Source organism: Dermochelys coriacea, chromosome 5 (assembly GCF_009764565.3).
Source record: "Dermochelys coriacea isolate rDerCor1 chromosome 5, rDerCor1.pri.v4, whole genome shotgun sequence".
In the NCBI taxonomy this organism is placed as follows: domain Eukaryota; kingdom Metazoa; phylum Chordata; order Testudines; family Dermochelyidae; genus Dermochelys; species Dermochelys coriacea.
In genome coordinates, this window is record NC_050072.1 from 32,488,047 (window position 1) to 32,508,322 (window position 20,276).

A 20,276-nucleotide genomic window follows, 5' to 3' on the forward strand; every position below is an offset into this window, starting at 1 on the left:
AAAAAAGGAAATTAACTGCTGCCACCAGCTAATCAAACGGCATGTATACAAATCTCTTAGGACACCAAAAATCCAATCCTGTTCTTAAAAAAGGTAAATTTTAATAAAAACAAAAAGGAAGAAAATACATCTGGAACTTAGGCTTTTGATAGATTTTAAGAGATCAATTCCAAAAATTAAGCACCCAAAATAGCTTTCTTGGGGGTTCAGCTTAAAGGTTACAAGCAAACAAAAGCATCTGGGGTTATCACAGAGGAGTCCATAAGCCTTAAAAAATAAATAGAAATAAACCTAATAGCGTCTTCCTAAACTTTCCTAATTTACTTACATATTTGAGTTTTTAAAAGTAGTTCTAGATTTAATCTGATGGTTTTCATATCTGGTTCAAACTTTACACAGCATTCCTGCTTATAGCATTGCTGTTTTGTGTCTCCTTCTCCTGAGAACAGACAAAGGGAAAGTTTATTTCCCAATTTTAAAAAGTTCTACCTTTCCATTGGCTCTTTTGATCAGGTGCCAACTTCCTTTCCTTCACCTGGGGGACTTTTAACCTTTTACAGGTAAAGCAAGCAGAGAACAGCTACCAAGAGGGATTTTACATATAACTGGCTGGCTGGGTGTCCATCAAAGGGAGCTATTCCCCCTCTCCCCCCCCCCCCCCGCTTCATTTATCACACCTGCCTTGAAGCTTTTAGTCTAAGGGCCAGATTTCAAAAGTTTTTTTAGGCACTTAAAGATGCAGATGGTCTTCTAGGAGATTAACAAAAGTGCCTAGGTGCTTAACTCCATGAGAGAGAGGCACCTAGGCACTTTTGTAATCCAACAATAGGAGCTCATCTGAATCTTTAGGTGCCTAAAATACCTACACACTCTCTCTCTCGCTTTCTCTGACCTCCCGCACCATAATAAACAAACAAACACATATATAGAAGAACTATCCGTGAATTAAACTGCTTTCCCCTTTTCCTCCTGCAGGATTTTTTTTTGTATAACTTTCTCAAGTCAAAAAGAAAAGGAGTACTTGTGGCACCTTAGAGACTAACACATTTATTTGAGCATAAGCTTCGTGAGCTACAGCTCACTTCATTGGATGCATTCAGTGGAAAATACAGTGGGGAGATTTATATACACAGAGAACATGAAACAATGGGTGTTATCATACGCACTGGAAGCAGAATGATCACTTAAAATGAGCTACTACCAGCGAGGGGCGGGGGGGAGGCAACACTCCCAGCTATCTTTGAGACACCACTGACTTCATGAGGAAACTACAATCCATCAGTGATCTTCCTAAAAACACCATCCTGGCCACTATGGATGTAGAAGCCCTCTACACCAACATTCCACACAAAGATGGACTACAAGCCATCTGGAACAGTATCCCTGATAATGTCACGGCTAACCTGGTGGCTGAACTTTGTGACTTTGTCCTCACCCATAACTATTTCACATTTGGGGACAATGTATACCTTCAAATCAGCGGCACTGCGATGGGTACCCGCATGGCCCCACAGCATGCCAACATTTTTAAGGCTGACTTAGAACAACGCTTCCTCAGCTCTCGTCCCCTAATGCCCCTACTCTACTTGCACTACATTGATGACATCTTCATCATCTGCACCCATGGAAAAGAAGTCCCTGAGGAATTCCACCATGATTTCAACAATTTCCATCCCACCATCAACCTCAGCCTGGACCAGTCCACACAAGAGATCCACTTCCTGGACACTATGGTGCTAATAAGCGATGGTCACATAAACACCACCCTATACTGGAAACCTACTGACCGCTATTCCTACCTACATGCTTCCAGCTTTCACCCAGATCACACCACACGATCCTTTGTCTACAGCCAAACTCTACGATATAACCGCATTTGCTCCAACCCCTCAGACAGAGACAAACACCTACAAGATCTCTATCAAGCATTCTTACAACTTCAATAGCCAGTGGCTGAAGGGAAGAAACAGATTGACAGAGCCAGAAGAGTACCTAGAAGTCACCTACTACAGGACAGGCCCAACAAAGAAAATAACAGAACGCCACTAGCCTTCACCTTCAGCCCCCAACTAAACCCTCTCCAAGGCATAATCAAGGATCTACAACCTGTTCTGAAGGACGACCCATCACCCTCACAGATCTTGGGAGACAGGCCAGTCCTTGCTTACAGACAGCCCCCCTGAACCTGAAGCAAATACTCACCAGCAACCACACACCACACAACAGAACCATTAACCCAGGAACCTATCCTTGCAACAAAGCCCGTTGCCAACTCTGTCCACATATCTATTCAGGGGACACCATCATAGGGCCTAATCACATCAGCCACACTATCAGAGGCTCGTTCACCTGCGCATCTACCAATGTGATATAGCCATCATGTGCCAGCAATGCCCCTCTGCCATGTACATTAGTCAAACTGGACAGTCTCTACGTAAAAGAATAAATGGACACAAATCAGACATCAAGAATTATAACATTCAAAAACCAGTCGGAGAACACTTCAATCTCTCTGTTCACTCGATTACAGACCTAAGAGTGGCTATCCTTCAACAAATTGCTTCAAAAACAGACTCCAATGAGAGACTGTTGAATTGGAATTAATTTGCAAACTGGGTACAATTAACTTGGGTTTGAATAGAGACTGGGAGTGGATGGATCATTAAACAAAGTAAAACTATTTCCCCATGTTATTTCTCCCCCCACCCCACCCCCTACTGTTCCTCAGACGTTCTTGTTAACTGCTAGAAATGGCTAACCTTGATTATCACCACAAAAGGTTTTCCTCCTTTCCCCCCTCCTTCCTGCTGGTAATAGCTCATCTTAAGTGATCACTCTCCTTACAGTGTGTATGATAACACCCATTGTTTCCTGTTCTCTGTGTGTGTATATAAATCTCCCCACTGTATTTTCCACCGAATGCATCCGATGAAGTGAGCTGTAGCTCACGAAAGATTATGCTCAAATAAATTTGTTAGTCTCTAAGGTGCCACAAGTACTCCTTTTCTTTTTTTGCGAATACAGACTAACACGGCTGCTACTCTGAAACCATAAATGTCCTATTTCTTGATATTTGAAGGGATTGGGATTGGCAACACTAATCAGACTGAGCTACATAAAAATCTTAAAATATGAAGCTAAGTATTTCAATAGTTCAGATTTTCATAGTTCTTGTTTGAAATTATTCTATCTGTAGATCATTTACTCATTTATTCTCAGAGTCTGAAAAGCCCTTCCTCCTTGAAAAGTCTGGCAGTAGTGGCAGATCTTCCACATAGAATGAGAGGGATAATGAGGGTAGTTTAACTTTGCAGCAGTGGATCCAACATTCATTATATACACAGCAGCTGAAATACCACCTGTTAGTTTATAATAGCTCGGCCTCGATTCCTTCCTCTGCCAATTACCAAGGAGCATCAGGGGGGTGGGGGAAAAAAAGTTTTTGAAATGAATGCTATGACTGGAAGAAATCGTTGCCAAATCCCAAAGAGACAAATGGATGACAAATTACATGCATAAGTATATAGGTAAACTGCTGACTGTGGAACCACATAGGCAGTTTTTAGTGCAGCTTAAAAGTGGTGGATGAGCAAATTTTTTACATATTGATGTATTTTTGCTCTACAAACTGCTAAAACATTAAGATTACACGTAGTATTATTTTACTTCAGAAAATAATGTGTTGGTGTCTTAAATTTCACCTACCACTTTACTTAAATGAATAGCATTGCCTTTACCATTTGTTTTCTTCAGATAGAAATGAAATATTAAAAATCTGAACTGACATCAAATCTACATTTTTTTAAATGGGTGGAAATAAAGAGGGAACTTAGAGAGCTATTAATTTACTGTACTTTTGTGGAGCTTCACAGACTTAATAACTGAAGAGTTTGCTTTTCCTGGGGCAATGAATTGTATATTTATAGATGACTGTGTAAATTGCTTTCAGAAAAAAAAAGCTCTTAGAGGTGCACAATATAATCATTGGATTAAAATTAAAGGGACACTATCCGTTTAAGCTCAGGATCAAAAATTAGTATTTGGGGTGTGTTTTTGTTTTAATAAAAGCATTACAAAATCTAATGTTGAGAAACATTTTCAAATAGATCATTCAAAATTTTAATTATGGTGACCCTTAACCTTAGCTGATTGCCTTGTACAGCCAACCAATTTGATGGATCTTTCAATAGAGTAAAGTAAAAAAAGTTTGATGACATTAAATTAACCTTGTTAGAGATGTAGGCCCAGATTCTCTCTTGCTTTCCAGGCACAATGTTGCATCACCAGTACAAATTTGTTCTAAACCTGGTGTATCTGACAGGGCTGGTGTAGGGGGTGAGGTTGTGAAAAACACAGTATTGTCAGGGCTTCAAAGTATCACCAAATCCCAAGCATTCAATAATAATGAGTCAGGCCTTCAAAATAAAGAGATTTTTTAAAATTTCCTGGTTTTAAAGTCAAACACCAGAGTTTTGGTTCCTTTTGTTTGCCATGTTTGGTTTCTGGGCCCCTATGGTACACCCAGGTCATGTTTTCAAGCTTTTGTTAAGGAAGTCTGAGATTCTCACTTAGTCACATGCCTTCAGGAGCAGAGGTTTGAAGAAAAACACCAATATTGTGAGATTTGTGATTAAAAAACAAACCAAAAAAACCACAAGAGGTGGTAACACTGCCCCTTGGTGATCCCTGGTTGCCATAATGAGACCAAGTATCAGAGGGGTAGCCGTTTTAGTTTGTATCCACAAAAACAACGGGGAGTCCGGTGGCACCTTAAAGACTAACAGATTTATTTGGGCATAAGCTTTTGTGGGTAAAAAACCCACCCATAATGAGACCATTGACAATTAGCTGAAGTTTTGAGCTGCTGTAATTAATTCAGGGGGAAGGGAAGGGAGAGACAGATTCAATGTATGGCAATTGCAGGAGAGGGAGTGTACAAAGCTGGCTTAAAGTCAAGCAGTCCTTGGCCATATTCAGGGATCTTGGGCCTACCTCTTCCAGAGCTAATGTTCAGTTCCTTTTATGGGACCAAATCATAAGAGGTACTGAATACCTGCAGCTCCCATTGAAGTAAGAGACTCAGCAGGTGCTCAGCATCTCTCTGGAGTTGGTTGATAACACTGAGTAGCATACTCTCAAAGCAGCCACATTAGAATGTATTTCCTCCTTAGTATGTTACTATGATATTTTACATAAAGAGGCTTCACATAGTAAGGGGTAGAGAGAGAGAGAATGGTAACTTTGACATAGTCTTAGACTAACAAAAATAGACAGAATGAGAAAATTGAACAAAGCTTCAAAGACCAACCAACCAAAAAAAAAAAGCCAGGGGGGGTGGGGGACACAAGACACTATGAGAACCGACACTTAAATACAGATACCAAACTAAAATTAGATACTAAGGTTCTCTTACTCCCCCATCTCTTTCTTAGGAATAGGAGATGCTATCCCAATTGTAGCTTCAGCAGGCAAGCCTGACTTGCTATTCACTGCCTGGGAGAACCTTAAATTAAGCACTGAGGTCTTCAATCCACTCACCAGATGAGCCTGAGATTTTGATTCTATTCCAAATGATGCACCCTGCAGAGAGCCTTTGTTGACTTATGCTTCCTTTCTCCTTAGGAAAACTTGTGCCACAGGTGTCCATCCTGTTAGTTCCTTAGCAACTTAGCATGTAGTTCAAGTAGCTTCCATTGGCACATGCCCATTAAACCTCATATCTAGATTTAAACATTTTCCTGCAAAGCAACCCAAACACAGTAGCATTGAGCTAACCCATGAGAAGCAGAAAGCTCATAGCTTTTTCTGCACTACAGAATTTTCTATGTGCAGTTTCTTAGTGTATTCCTAGTGGGATCTGAGGAAAGTGGCATGTAGAATTTGGTATTGGAGAGTTGTCTGGTAGCCTCCTTTTGGTAGTGAGACCTGTTCATGATGACAACAGCAGCTCCTTTATCAGCCTCTTTGATTATAATGTCAGGGTTGTTTCTGAGGCTGTGGATGGCATTGCGTTCTGCACAACTTAGGTTATGAGGCAAACGATGTTGTTTTTCCACAATTTCTGCCTGTGCACGTTGAAGCTCTGGCTGCTGACGTTGGGACGGGTCACTTCAAATCAGTATACTCATACAAATGAGCAGAGTGCCTGGTGTCAATGCCAAATGCGAGTCAGTGTCAATCACTGATATGGATTGGTATTTCCAAATTTGTTCTTCCTACACATGAAATAAAGGAAGTTTTTCATGGTGCCTTGCTATGCCTGGTTATAATCAACAACTTCTAGGTTCCATTGAGTCTGAGCTACTGATACCTGGTTATCTCATTTTAATCCCTGTTTGGTCTTATCTGAGGGCAGGGAATGGCAGCTTTCTTCCTTTTCCTCAGGGTATTCATGTATCTCTAAATGTCTGTAACCAGAGCCAGATATTAGAGGGATGGACACATTAGAGATCATAGAGATTATTACTGTTACAAAAATGCAAGATATGTTGTCATGACTTGGTCAAAGTGAGGGAGGAGAGTTACAAGGGAGGACAAGGGGTTCCTCAGAGTTCTAATAGAAACCTAGAAAAAATACTTCTTTCCACCAAATTGCTAAGCCTGCAGGAGACACAAATTGATGACAGGCTACATGCATAAAAATGTAGGCAAACTGCTGATTGTAGTACCACATCAGCAGTTTTAAATGCAATTTGTATTTCAGCAGAGCAGATTGGGTGAGCAGATTTTCAGGTACAGAAAATGGACTTCTTGCTTCAAAGAAAATAAACTAGACAGCTGAGAGGAAATCTGGGATGGCATTTGAATTATAAAATAAACCACATATACAGAAGGGGGGAAAGGTTGAACAAAAGCCTGATTTGAGAAAGGTTTCAGAGTAGCAGCTGTGTTAGTCTGTATTCGCAAAAAGAAAAGGAGTACTTGTGGCACCTTAGAGACTAACAAATTTATTTGAGCATTAGCTTTCGTGAGCTACAGCTCACTTCATCGAATGCATTCAGTGGAAAATACAGTGGGGAGATTTATACACACAGAGAACATGAAACAATGGGTGTTATCATACACACTGTAAGGAGAGTGATCACTTAAGATGAGGTATTAACAGTGGGGTGGGGGCGGGAGGAAGAAAACCTTTAGTAGTGGTAGACATTTATGATTTGAGTTTGACTCTGAAGCAAACATCCAATCCCTTTGGTTATTGTCAATAATACTCTTCAGTCAATTTCAATAAACATATCTTTATAACTTGGGCTAGATTAATTCATCATCTGAGCAAGGGAGAAATATATGTTTATTATAGTCAGGAGTTTAAGAGGCTGCCTTGGTCCTCAGACAATTTGGGATTCTTTATGGTTTCCAGCGCTATTTCAGGGTTGTTCTATTTCATTGGAGATTATTCTATTTGTAGAATCTATTCTATTTCTGTTTGTAGATCATTTATTAAAAATGGGTAAGAGGTCTGCTATTTTTGGTACAGAGTCTAAAATGTTATGTTATTACTTATAGTCAATAACTGTATATCAAGAGAGGGGCATAAGTATATTAGAAGTGAAGAAAGAATCTGCATAGGAGAAGATGAGGTTTAATTATGGAGAATTTTTGCATGTTAAAACTGGGGGTAGAGGGACAACACACAAAACCTGTTACATACTTACTATAACCCTAATCACTTTCCTTATATGTTGCATCCCTTTTGCCCACACCCTTCATTTGTCAGCTTAGGGTATGTCTACACTGGCAGAGTTAGAGCACTGGCAGTTACAGCATCGCTCACAGAGTGCTGAAGAGAAACCACTGTTGTGTGTTCACACTGTCAGCTGCCTGCGCAATAGTGTGTTCACACTTGCAGCACTTGTAGCAGTATTTGGAGCGGTGCACTCTGGGCAGCTATCCCATAGAGCATCTCTTCCTCTTCTGCCACTGAGAGTTGTGGGAAGGCAGAGGGGGTCGTGGGGCATCCTGGGTTCTGTCCCAATGCCCCATGATGCATTGCTTTGCACCCCAGCAATCCCTGTGCTTCTGTCTGCATTTGGCGTCATCTTTCAACAGTTTGTGTACTGCGCGTTCTGCTTCTTCAGTCTGCAGGAATGGATCCCACACTGTTGATCACTAAGCTGCTTGCTCTCACTAACACGTCACGAGTGGCAATGGAGTTATTCCTTAAACTACAAAGGCCACTTTTGGGCTCGGGATATAAGCATTGAGTGGTGGGATCACATCTCAGGCATGTCTGGGTTGACAAGCAGTGGCTGCAGAACTTTTGGATGAGGAAAAACACATTCATGGGTCTGTGTGGTGAACTCGCCCCAGCCCTGTAGTGCAAGGACACGAGAATGAGAGCTGCCCTGCTGTTGGAAAAGCACATAGCGATTGCACTGTGGAAACTGGCTGTTCCAGATTGCTACCAATTGGTCGCTAACCAGTTTAGAGTGGGAAAGTTGATCATTGGACTTGTGTTGACAGACGTGTGTAGGGCCATTAATCGCATCCTGCTCCGAAAGACCATGACTTTGGGCAACATGCGTGACATTGTGGATAGCTTTCAGAGTAGCAGCCGTGTTAGTCTGTATCCGCAAAAAGAACAGGAGTACTTGTGGCACCTTAGAGACTAAAACATTTATTAGCGCATAAGCTTTCGTGGGCTACAGCCCACTTCATCGGAGGCATAGAATAGAACATATAGGAAGAAGATATATAGATATATATACAGATAAGTTGAAAGTTGCCATACAAACTGTGAGAGGCTAATTAGTTAAGATAAGCTATTATCAGCAGGAGAAAAAAAACTTTTGTAGTGATAATCAAGATGGCCCATTTAGACAATTGACAAGAAGGTGTGAGGATACTTAACTTAGGGAAATAGATTCAATATGTGTAATGACCCAGCCACTCCCAGTCTCTATTAAAACCCAAGTTAAGTTTGCATATTATTCAAGGTCAGCAGTTTCTAGTTGGAGTCTGTTTTTGAAGCTTTTCTGTTGCAAAATTGCCACCCTTAAATCTTTTACTGAGTGGTCAGAGTGGTTGAAGTGTTCTCCTACTGGTTTTTGAATGTTATGATTCCTGATGTCAGATTTGTGACTATTTATTCTTTTGCGTAGAGACTGTTCGGTTTGGCCAATGTACGTGGCAGAGGGGCATTGCTGGCACATGATAGCATATATCACATTGGTAGATGTGCAGGTGAATGAGCCCCTGATGGCATGGCTAATGTGGTTAGGTCCTATGATGGTATCATTTGAATAAATATGTGGACAGATTTCAGAGTAGCAGCCGTGTTAGTCTGTATTCGCAAAAAGAAAAGGAATACTTGTGGCACCTTAGAGACTAACAAATTTATTAGAGCATAAGCTTTCGTGAGCTACAGCTCACTTCATCGGATGCATCCGATGAAGTGAGCTGTAGCTCACGAAAGCTTATGCTCTAATAAATTTGTTAGTCTCTAAGGTGCCACAAGTACTCCTTTTCTTTATGTGGACAGAGTTGTCATCGGGCTTTGTTGCAAGGATAGGTTCCTGGGTTAGTGTTTTTGTTGTGTGGTGTGTGGTTGTTGAAGAGTATTTGCTTCAGGTTGGGGGGCTGTCTGTAAGCGAGGACTGGTCTGTCTCCCAAGATCTGTGAAAGTGAGGGATCATTTTTCACGATAGGTTGTAAATCTTTGAAGATGAGCAAGCAGTTCAACAGCAGGCTGATCAAGTGCAGAATGGCTGTTGAGTGTGCTTTTGGCTGATTAAAGGCCCGCTGGTGCTGCCTATTTGGGAGGCTGGACTTGGCCGATGATAATATTCCTATGCTTATAGCCGCATGCTGTATGCTCCATCATATTTGTGAAGGGAAGGGTGAAAGCTTCACTCAGGGCTAGACTGCTGAGGCTCAGTGCCTGGAGGCTGAATTTGAACAGCCAGAGACCAGGGCTATTAGAGGGGCACAGCGCAGGACCATAAGAATCAGGGATGCCTTGAGGCAGCAATTTGAAGCTGAAAGCCACCAATATTTGTTGCTATGCTTGGGCATGCAGTGCTTGTAATGCTAGGAGGTGATTGTGATTGGTGCAGATGATGCACTATGAAGGTGTAAGAAAACTGCCTGTTGCTTTGCAGGTCTCCGTTTGCTTTCAATTAATAGAATCAAGATTGCTTTCAAACCAAAACAATTATTTTATTAAAAAACAACAACTGGAGGAGAGACACAAACAAAAAAACAGATCAGCAATGAGGGGGATGGGGGAAGGCAGGGTGTCAGGAGGAAGTGGGGTCCCGAGATGGTTAAAGATTTGTGTATGTCCAGGAATCATATTCAACCTTTTCCTTTGGAGTTCAGTGCAGTGGGTACTGTACTTCAGCAGGGCTAAACTGCAGAGGGATGGGTGTTGAGTGCAGTAGGTACTGGGAGTCCGCAGGGATGGACTATAATGGGGCAGGAGTGGAATGCAGTGGGTACAGACTGGAGCCAGGAGGTTGATAACAGTGTGTTGGTGGTGTCTGGGAGGCAAATTGGAAAGAGTTTTGCGACAGCAGCTGCAGGCGAGAGTGGCCACGGAGCTACTCGGTTTGCAGTGCTAGTAGTGCCTGGAGCGTGTCCACTTGGTACTCCATAACATTTAAGCCCTCCATTGCTTCATTCTAGAGAGCCACGTTCTCCTTTCAGTCACTCTTCTCACTGTCCCACCACTCCTTCAATTCTTGTTTTTCGGCCATGGAGTGCATCATGACATCATGCAGAAAGTCCTCTTTAGTTCTTCGTGGCCACTTTCTAATTCTGAGCAGCCATTCAGCTGGCAATAACAAAGACAGAGGCTGGGCTCCCAAGGTCATAGTTGTGAAGCTGAATTCCAACGTTTTCTTGAAGCAGTGGTGTTTGCAGCAGACAGACCACTGATTCAGTGATTTAAAACACAGCCACTATTCACATACCTATCACTAATTGGCTGACCCCAGGGAAGCACACATGAGCCACAAGGCCTCCAAAATGGTGAGTAACCGCAGGGGCAGGGGAAATGAGTGTTCCAGGACCATACTGTACATTGGACACATGGCTGTTAGGGAGAGCCAGCAATGTAGGGAGGGCCTTATCATTACTGTCCTCACATTTTCCACAAACTGTGTTCATTATGGAAGATATCTCACTGCTGAGGGTGAGCAGGGAATCAAGGGAGGGTCTTCTCCAAGACTGCAGCTTCTGCCCTGGCCCTTATGTGGCTCATCTGTGTGCAGCAATGGTCCCCCCACCCCCTGACAGCAGAGTGGTGTGGGAAAGTTACCCTTAATGGGGCAAGAAACAAACAGCTCTTTCAAAGAACATGCAGCAGTGGATTGCCCAGTATCTCCGTGAGAGTTTCGTTGAGATCTCTGAGGCATATTCACATAAAGAGGGAGAGTCAATCAACACCTTGTTCTGCCACTCAGACTAGGCATGTTAAATTAATCAGAATAAGCTTGATTCCAATCTATTGGTAACAACTGGAAGAGACACTTATAATTTAAGTATATTAAAATGTTCAAAGCTGCACAGATTCACAAACAGAATACATAAAACTATATTGAGGTCCAGATTTGTTAGCTTCTAAACAATTAGAAACATTACATTTATCTCTTAAAAGATATTAAAAATCTCTCTCTCATATATATATATTTAATATTAATATCATATTTATATATATAAAAGTATTTGATGGGCCATATGGTACTAAACGAAACATAGACTTCTGTGATCTATATCTATCATCTATGTATAGATAGATATATAAAAATATAGATATAGATTTCTGAAATTAGGATCAGATATATGAGTAACCATGTTTTTCCTGTGTACTGGTTTTCCTCATGACATTTGTTGTTCAAAAACAATTCACAGAGTAATGTTCTACCATGTTTAAAGAAGTATGCCGTGCAACCCTTATTTGTGCAAGTAATCCTCCATGTCACAGGATGAAAACTCACTTCAGCCTAATGTATTTGGAGTTGATGCGAGTTGGGAAGTAAAATTTATCTCCCAGGGGAAATGGTATGAGCTACCATAGAACCTACGATAGCAGCTACATCCCTCACAGCCAGTTACTTGGGGTACTTGGACCACTGGATCTGCAGAATTGTGAATCCACAGGCCTGCTGTCTACCCACCCCCAAAGTGACTGTAACAGAGGTAATCTTTCTTCTTTAACAGGGTAGGGGTCAGCCAGCCTGACCATGACATCGTCCTGTCAGGTTTTAGGAGTTTTGATGTACACAAGGACTTCGGAAATGGCAGAGGCATATACTAGGAGAGAGGAAGTGGACCTGCGGGAATAATTAGTGGTTGAGGAAAAACCTGTGCTACTGTTCCTTCAAGGGTCTGAGACCTGGAGCCCCGTAGGACAAAGTTTCCCCTCTCTCCCAGCCAAATAGGAGAAGCCCTAGGAAGGAGAGCAGTGCATATGCTAACTCTTCCCTAATAACAAAGACTCAAGCAGGATGGGGGTGCTGACCCCTCCCAGCCTAGGGATGAAAGGACTGAATGGAAAGGGGCCTGCTGGGAGAAGCTGGCTGCTGACTGAAGCTGGCTTGAATTAAACCCAGCTCCAGAGGGAGAGCTGGGGGACTTCTGATCCAAGGAGAGGAAGCCTACCTGCACTAGTATACAGACCCCAAAAGGAGCAGTGTCAGACACCGAACTTAAGTGAGGAAGCCTGTTTGAATTAGCACCTAGACCCCAGAAGAAGGTGTGAACTGGAGGGGTAAAGTTTTGTATTTGTAAAAAAGTTAATAAATAAGACCCCACAAACGGGATCTTGTTCTCAGTACTTTAGTCTGGAGTAAATTATTGCAAGAACCAAGGAGCTGTGGGCAGTATGCCTGCAGGACCATCCTGTGCCTCAAAGAGGGGTGGTTGGAGACAGAACCCTGCTACAGTGGTCTTTATGGGGCCAGCATGGAGACCATTTCCTGACACCTTTGGAGGGCCACACAGCTGGCTGACTCTGCAAGGCAACCCAGGATTGTGAGGCCACTCACTAACACCTGCCCTCAGTGTGAGAAGCCTTGTTTGTACCTGGTAGGGATCAGCTCCCTGACGCTCCCAGCCACAGGCAACACAAGCACACCCATCTCTGCAGGTCCGTCGACAGAAATTCTGGGCCTCAGAGCTGTGGGGCGGGGCCTGGGGCACAAGTGACAAATCTGTCACTTCTGGGACTGCCCGTCACTCCTAGGTATGCGCAACCACTCCGGGCCCCGCGCTTTGGAGGGTTCTGTGGGCTGGCACGATTGGCCAGCGCGGTCACGCGTGTGCCTAGGAGACCTGTGGCCTGCCTGGGTGATTTAAAAAGGAACGGAGCTGCTGGCCGTGCAGTGGCATTGGCTGGGGGCCCCCAGGCCCTTTTAAATTGCCTGGGCTCCTGGGCAATTGCCCCCTTTGCCCCCCGCTCCCCGCCCCGTCTGTGGACCTGCATCTATGCCCAAGCAGGCTCCGCTGTCCCTCCAGGCTAGCAACAGGCACACTCCAGCCTCCAGGCATTCCCCAGTGGTGTCCAGCATCAGTTTCACTGGACTCTCTCAGAATTACCAGCTCCTCTGTTCCAAAAGGAGCAGTGCATCATACACAGCTTACTAGTTACACTTAGAACACAACTCCACTTAACACAAAGCACTTAGATTTGTTTATAGAGAAAAGCAAGTGTACGTTTATTTAACAAAGAACCGAGATTCATATGCTAGCAAACAGAAATATAGGAAACAAAGGGTTGCATTCAAAATGAAATCATAATGCACATTCTATAGGTGAAACTCACCAAGAAGCCATCTTGTCTAATAAGATGCTGCTTACCCAAAAGTCCTTCTCTGTGTTTTTTAACCAGGATGGCTGAGGCTCTACTTTCAAGAGGCAAAGGTCACTGGCAGCTTATTTCCCCCCATGAAGGATTCCAGGGTATGTTTTTGCACCCCCTAGAGATTAGATTAATTCTCTGTTGTCTGCTGCAAAGGAGGGTGTCTCCTTCCCACACTGTTTACTGTTAATTTTCCTTCTGAAGTCACCACAAACTCTTTATTAGCACTGGACTCAATATGCCAATAGACTTCTATTGTAAGACACACAATACACAATGGTCAGCTAGGGAGATAAGTGACTCCGACCTCCGGCTGTGAAATCTGTCTTAACCTGCAATTCAATACAAGGCCTTGAGAATGTAATTTACAATCTCTCTCTCTCTCTCTGTATGTGTGTATATGTGTGTGTATATATAAATAAATCTCCTTGCATATTATCTGCACCTGTTTTGCAAAGATTGTGAAGACCAGTGTGACACAGGCTTTCAGTAGAAACCATACATGATCGCTTTTAACTAGAATGTCAGTACCAGACCAGGGGGATTCCTGTAAGCCCTATGCCCTTCTGTCTTTATTCAGGCCTAATTAGACTGGGAGTAGATCGGTCACTTCAAAAAGTAATTTTCCCTCTGCTGACACTCACACCTGCTTGTCAACTGTTGGAAATGGGTGACGTCCACTTTAATTGAACTGGACTCATTAGCACTGCCCCCCCACACTTGGTAAGGCACTCCATCTTTTCATGTGCTGTGATATATATATACTGTTTACTGTATTTTTCACTCCATGCATCTGATGAAGGGATTTTTAGCCCACAAAAGCTTATGCCCGAATAAATTTGTTAGTCTCTACACTAAAAACTCCTCACTGTTTTTAGTGTAAATCAGGAGTAACTTCACTGTAGTCAGTGTAAGAGAAAGCATAATCAGGTGGTAGGACTTGTAGTCTTCAGAATAGCTAGAAACAATAGTCACATTCAAACAGGAAAAAATCAAGCATATGATGATTAGGTTCTCTGTAGTGCTGGGCAAAATAATTTTAATCACTAATAGCTAATTTGGCACTCTTCCTGTTCCAAATTATCCTTGAAGAGATATGAGCCAGATTTCTAGCTCTACTCAATCAACACTGGATGCAGCTTTGGCGTAGGGGGTATAAAGACTCTACTTGTAGTTCCTTAGTTATGTGGCTGACTTGATGCCAGCCTGCTCCCTATCACAGTTTAGAAAAACTTCAAGATTGCTTTGAACTATGCCAGGCAAGAACAGCTATCAGGGACTGTTCTGCCAGCCCTGAATTTCTGAAGAACAGGGAAACTCACCCCAGCTGTACCCATTGTTCCTGGCCTTGCTTCCTACACTTCTACATCACCTAAGGATTCCCCAATGCCAAGAAAATCCTCAGCTGGTTGAATCCATCAGGTTTTATAGCCCCTTTTCTTTACTGGACAGGTGCAAATGGGCCACATGTTGGAGTCTGATTTTTATGAATGTATGTGTTATGTTGCATGTTATTGTTTAACAAATACTTTGTGAACATATTTGAGGCACTGGGTTGCTTGCAAATCATTCACTGCAACCATATATCTGACTATTTCCTCATGAAGTGTGATTGATCAGCTGTGTCACATGTTATTATATCGGCCCCCTGATTGTATGACCGACTGTATAAATAGGGGGTCAAACATTTCTGCCTCAAATGTAAATATATCTATATGGTTGCATATGGGTATTACCCAGAAAACAGCCATTCCCTAATATTTTTTTTTTTGGTGAACAAGCGAGTAAAAGGGGTGGGAATGTTGCCAAACTGAAAAAGATTTGCAAGTGTGTTTATGAACAATTTTTCACACTATTTATCCAGCTCTTGTATTGTAACTGAGTTTACCCAAATGCATAAGTCAGTTCCCTGAGTATTTTAGGAGTCTATCCAGCTACATTTCTCTTTAAACATTCCCTTGTCAGTATACAATGTTGTGCCAAGAGCTATATCTGTGTAGTTTAGAGAATTTAGATAATTATGTAGGAGGATGGAAAATTAATTTAATAAAAAATAAAATAGGGTTTATATTACTGAACAGTCTGTTGTTGTATAGTAAATATCATCAAGGCATAATGACTGAGATAAATCATCTTATGTAACGTTTTATCACTGCTCTGCACACCATAACCTAAACTATAATAAACAGCATCTCTGTAAAACCAAAATAGTTTAAGGACAATGACTGACAGATTAATAATTGATTTAGGACAACAGCAGATATATAAAGAAAAGCTATCAACTTCCACTCAAAGCAAGCATTTATTTTCCAAACATTCATATGTGCAAAGATTAGGTGTGACCATGCAGTTTGCATCATTTTGGTGATAATGATGCATCAAATCTAAAACACAGCTTTAAATATCTACTACATTTTTAAACAAGGAATCTGTAAATAATGCCCTGATTTTCAGTGACTTCTTGAGATATAGATATATAATCTCCCATTCCAGATTTGTCTATCATTGATTAGAGTTATTTGTTAATACTATTATAAATATTTGTCATGTACTGAATAGTGCAGAATTTGGTTTTGTAGTACAAGAACCACAGTGTTAGATACACTAAAATCCATGTGAAACCATCTCATAATTCATAGGCCATCATGCCGATTAATTATGAACATGCACCATTTATACTGATGGGTCTGGTGTGAGATCAGGGAATACAAGATTCAACCAAAACAGATGGCGGCTCCAGCAGGATTTGCAAAATAAGTCATTCAGGTGGTGACCACTCAGTTTCATTTAAGACAAAAAGAGGCACTGCTCCTAGTGACGGTGGAATTTGGGAAGAGAAGAAGAATAGAGAAAGATATGGAAGAGCTTGAAAATGCATCAAAACCAGGTATATATAAAATCAACAAGACAAATTTTCTCATTTCTGTGAAAGTTTATAATTCTTTTGTCGGATTCTAGTGATTACCTCTCAAGCATCCATCTTCGTTTTATAGCACTGCCAGAACTCCTTGATGGAATTATAACTTCTGAATATATGTTAAGGATTGAGAAATAAGGAAGATAGCTCTTATTGTAGTAAGGCAAAGGAATAGTGTGGTGATTAGATGTTGCTTATAATTATTAGAATTGGGAGCACTGGCTGTTGGGAGTCTGAAAGGACAGGAAACAGGAAGGAGCGGGGAGGAGTTGAGAGGCTGGGAGACAGTTACAGAGGGTGCAGCAGCAGCTTGGTAAAGAGGTTTCCGCTTTGAAAATAAAGTCCTGTTGAAGCTTGTTAGTACCTTGCCTAGTTGATACAACAAATAGGTGACAGGAGAGCATCTTTCCCAGGTACTTAAGGTGTGACCTTGGGCTTGCCACATAGGGTCCTACCTTGTGTATTGTAGAGTAACTTCTGCATGGTCAATATGAGCACCACAAAGAAGGCAGACATCATCTTGATTTCAAAAGGCTGTCTATACATCTTGTGGCTTTTCTCCTCGAGCAAGAATTTATGCCCACAAATCAAACAGTTTAGCATCTAAGGGCTAATATTTACACCAAGAACGAATATTTACACCCAGAATGAACCCACTCTTTTTTGGGGGGATGGCAAGAAATTCAATTTACATCTCCAAACAAGAAGGCTGGTCTTATCCCAGCTAAATATCTACCCCAAAATGAGTCTCTCTGAATTTGGAACATAATATAGCACATTATAGTTGAGAAGACAAATCAAAAATGTATTTAATGGTTATAACTTCACTTTCTGCTCATTGATATTCCAAGAGCAGATTAAGATTTTCAAAATTATTCATTTACTTTTTTGTAATTTCATGGAATATTTATTATTCAAGCTATGTTGGTTAGTTGTGGGTAGTCAGAAGTCACATGATTGTTTCTAACCCCTGATTGGTAAAGAATCCAAGAATTTCTGGTTCAAAATCTCATATACAAATTTAAAATTCAGGTTTTGGAAATATTTGTGCATGCATCTTTGAAATTAACTCTTTGTGAGTGTTTATTTCTCTCATTCAAGGTGAATGTGGAATGGGTATAAGCATGGCCAAAGTGAATTTTGTTAAATATCAAAGTGACTATTAATGTTTTGCACTAGTTACTCAACTCTGTCATACAACATGTTCTTACCTAATCTTTTTCATCGGTAGCAGCACTCAGATAAGAGTCTTGAAGTATGTTGTAGTCATCAGTAAGGTAGTCTAACGCAAGGGTAAACAAATACATTTTTAAAATAGACTTGACCATTTCTAGGGCTATGGGGCTATCTGACACACAATATATGTTACGGTATAAAGCATCACACAAGAAGCTTGAATGATGAGGTTTACTAAAAGCTTTGGCTGGAGAAAGTACAGTGTTTGGTTAAGTTTTGATTGCCTTGAAGATAGAGAACATAAATAAATCTTACTTAATTTTAGCAGTATTATGGCTATGAGAGATTGCAAAAACCTGTCTGGTGGGCAAGTAGCACTCTTTCAAAGCAGAACAAACAAAAAAACAACATGTGAGCTCTCTAAGTTGAGAAATTTTGCTGGCTTTGGATTAATTTCTGTACCACCAGCACAATAAACGTTCTGTAAATTTACAGCTAAGAAAGAGTTTTTTCTTGTAACTAGTTCTCATTTTCCTTTGCATTTGCTTTATAAACATTGAGGGTCATTCAGTTTTCTTTCATTAGTTCCTCCCCCTTCAAAAGCGCACTACTAAACTGCTCAAGAGAGTTAAGACTAAAGGAGACTGTGAAGAACAAATGACAAATGAAATTTCATGTGGATAAATGTAAAGTAATGCACATTGGGAAAAAATAACCCCAATTATACATACAATATGATGGGGGCTAATTTAGCTACAGATAATCAGGAAAGAGATCTTGGAGTCATAGTGGTTAGTTCTCTGAAGACGTCCACGCAGTGTGCAGTGACAGTCAAAAAAGCAAACTGGATGTTAGGAATCATTAAAAAAGGGATAGAGAATAAGACAGAGAATATCTTATTGCCCTTATATAAATCCATGGTATGCCCACATCTTGAATATTGCATACAGATGTGGTTTCCTCATCTCAAAAAAGATATACTGGCATTAGAAAAGGTTCAGAGAGGGGCAACTAAAATGATTAGGGGTTTGGAACGGGTCCCCTATGAGGAGAGATTAAAGGGGCTAGGACTTTTCATCTTGTCAAAAGGAGACTAAGGGGGAATATGATAGAGGTGTATAAAACCATAAATGGTGTGGAGAAAGTGAATAAGGAAAAGTTATTTACTTGTTCTCATAATAAAAGACCAAGGGCCACCAAATGAAATTAATGGGCAGCGGGTTTAAAACAAATAAAAGGAAGTTCTTCTTCACACAGCGCACAGTCAATCTGTAGAACTCCTTGCCTGAGGAGGTTGTGAAGGCTAGGACTATAACAGGGTTTAAAAGAAAACTAGATAAATTCATGGAGGTTAAGTCCATTAATGGCTATTGGCCAGGATGGGAAAGAATGGTGTCCCTACCCTCTGTTTGTCAGAGGGTGGAGAGAGATCACTTGATCATTACCTGTTAGGTTCACTCCCTGTGGGGCACCTGGCATTGGCCACTGTCGGCAGGCAGGATAGTGGGCTGGATGGACCTTTGGTCTGACCCAGTATGGCCATTCTTATGTTCTTATGTTCACTGTTTTAATCATTGCTGTCCCTGTTTTATGGAGGGATACTAGTTTCACCATGTGAAGGTTGAACCCTATTTTTAATGTGATTTTAAAACCACTCCCTAACTTAATGAAAACGAAAGCCACCCATCTGAAATATCATAGGTGTGATCTAGAGCACACCATATGAAGAGTTTAAAAGTGAAATGAACTCGCTTCTTCAAACATTCTCCTTTTTTTGGTTCATCTTAATTCCATATTGTGCTTGGCCTAGGAACTACAAATTTGTTTCTCCTTGGTTTTGGCAAGGACTGGTATCTTTGACTTGTTTAGTGTCTGTGGAATTGTTTAGTTTTTAATAGTGTTTTCCATGTGCTGTGCATTATGGACACAATAAAACTTATAAACTCAGCATGGGCCTGATGTAGGTGGTTAACTAGCCATAATGGGGGGAAGTCGCTCTGAAGCGCACAGGAATGTCCTGTAATTTATGAATACTGTATGTGACATAGTTATTGGAATAGTCACTGTATGGCTTTATTGGATCATTGAGGTGATTACTGTATGCATGTGGCCCTTTGTGGTGTCCATAGGATGAAAATTGGCCTTTGTACAAATGTTAGTGGTGCCACTGTCATAGCAATACTACACATCTGTGCCTGGGCATTAATGCTTTCTTTTGACTTATTTTATATGAGATAGTCCTTGATGTTGAATATGATACATTAAACAAATTACAGCCATTTTGAATATTTCAGCTATGAATTTAAAAAAAGTCCTTGTCCCTGGCTCATCTTTTAATGCTTTGCTATTTTTTTCTGGTTACTCAATAAAGTTCAAAGAGGT

General features: G+C 41.2%; 1 long non-coding RNA gene across 1 annotated transcript; it reads right to left on the reverse strand.

The window, feature by feature from the left end:
• Positions 1–219: 219 nt before the first annotated feature.
• Positions 220–13,090, reverse strand: LOC122460254. The gene is made up of 3 exons (XR_006281450.1): positions 13,079–13,090; positions 12,996–13,000; positions 220–407 (listed from the first exon to the last, which is right to left on the reverse strand). It is a non-coding gene; the product is annotated as an uncharacterized LOC122460254 (long non-coding RNA).
• Positions 13,091–20,276: the final 7,186 nt, after the last annotated feature.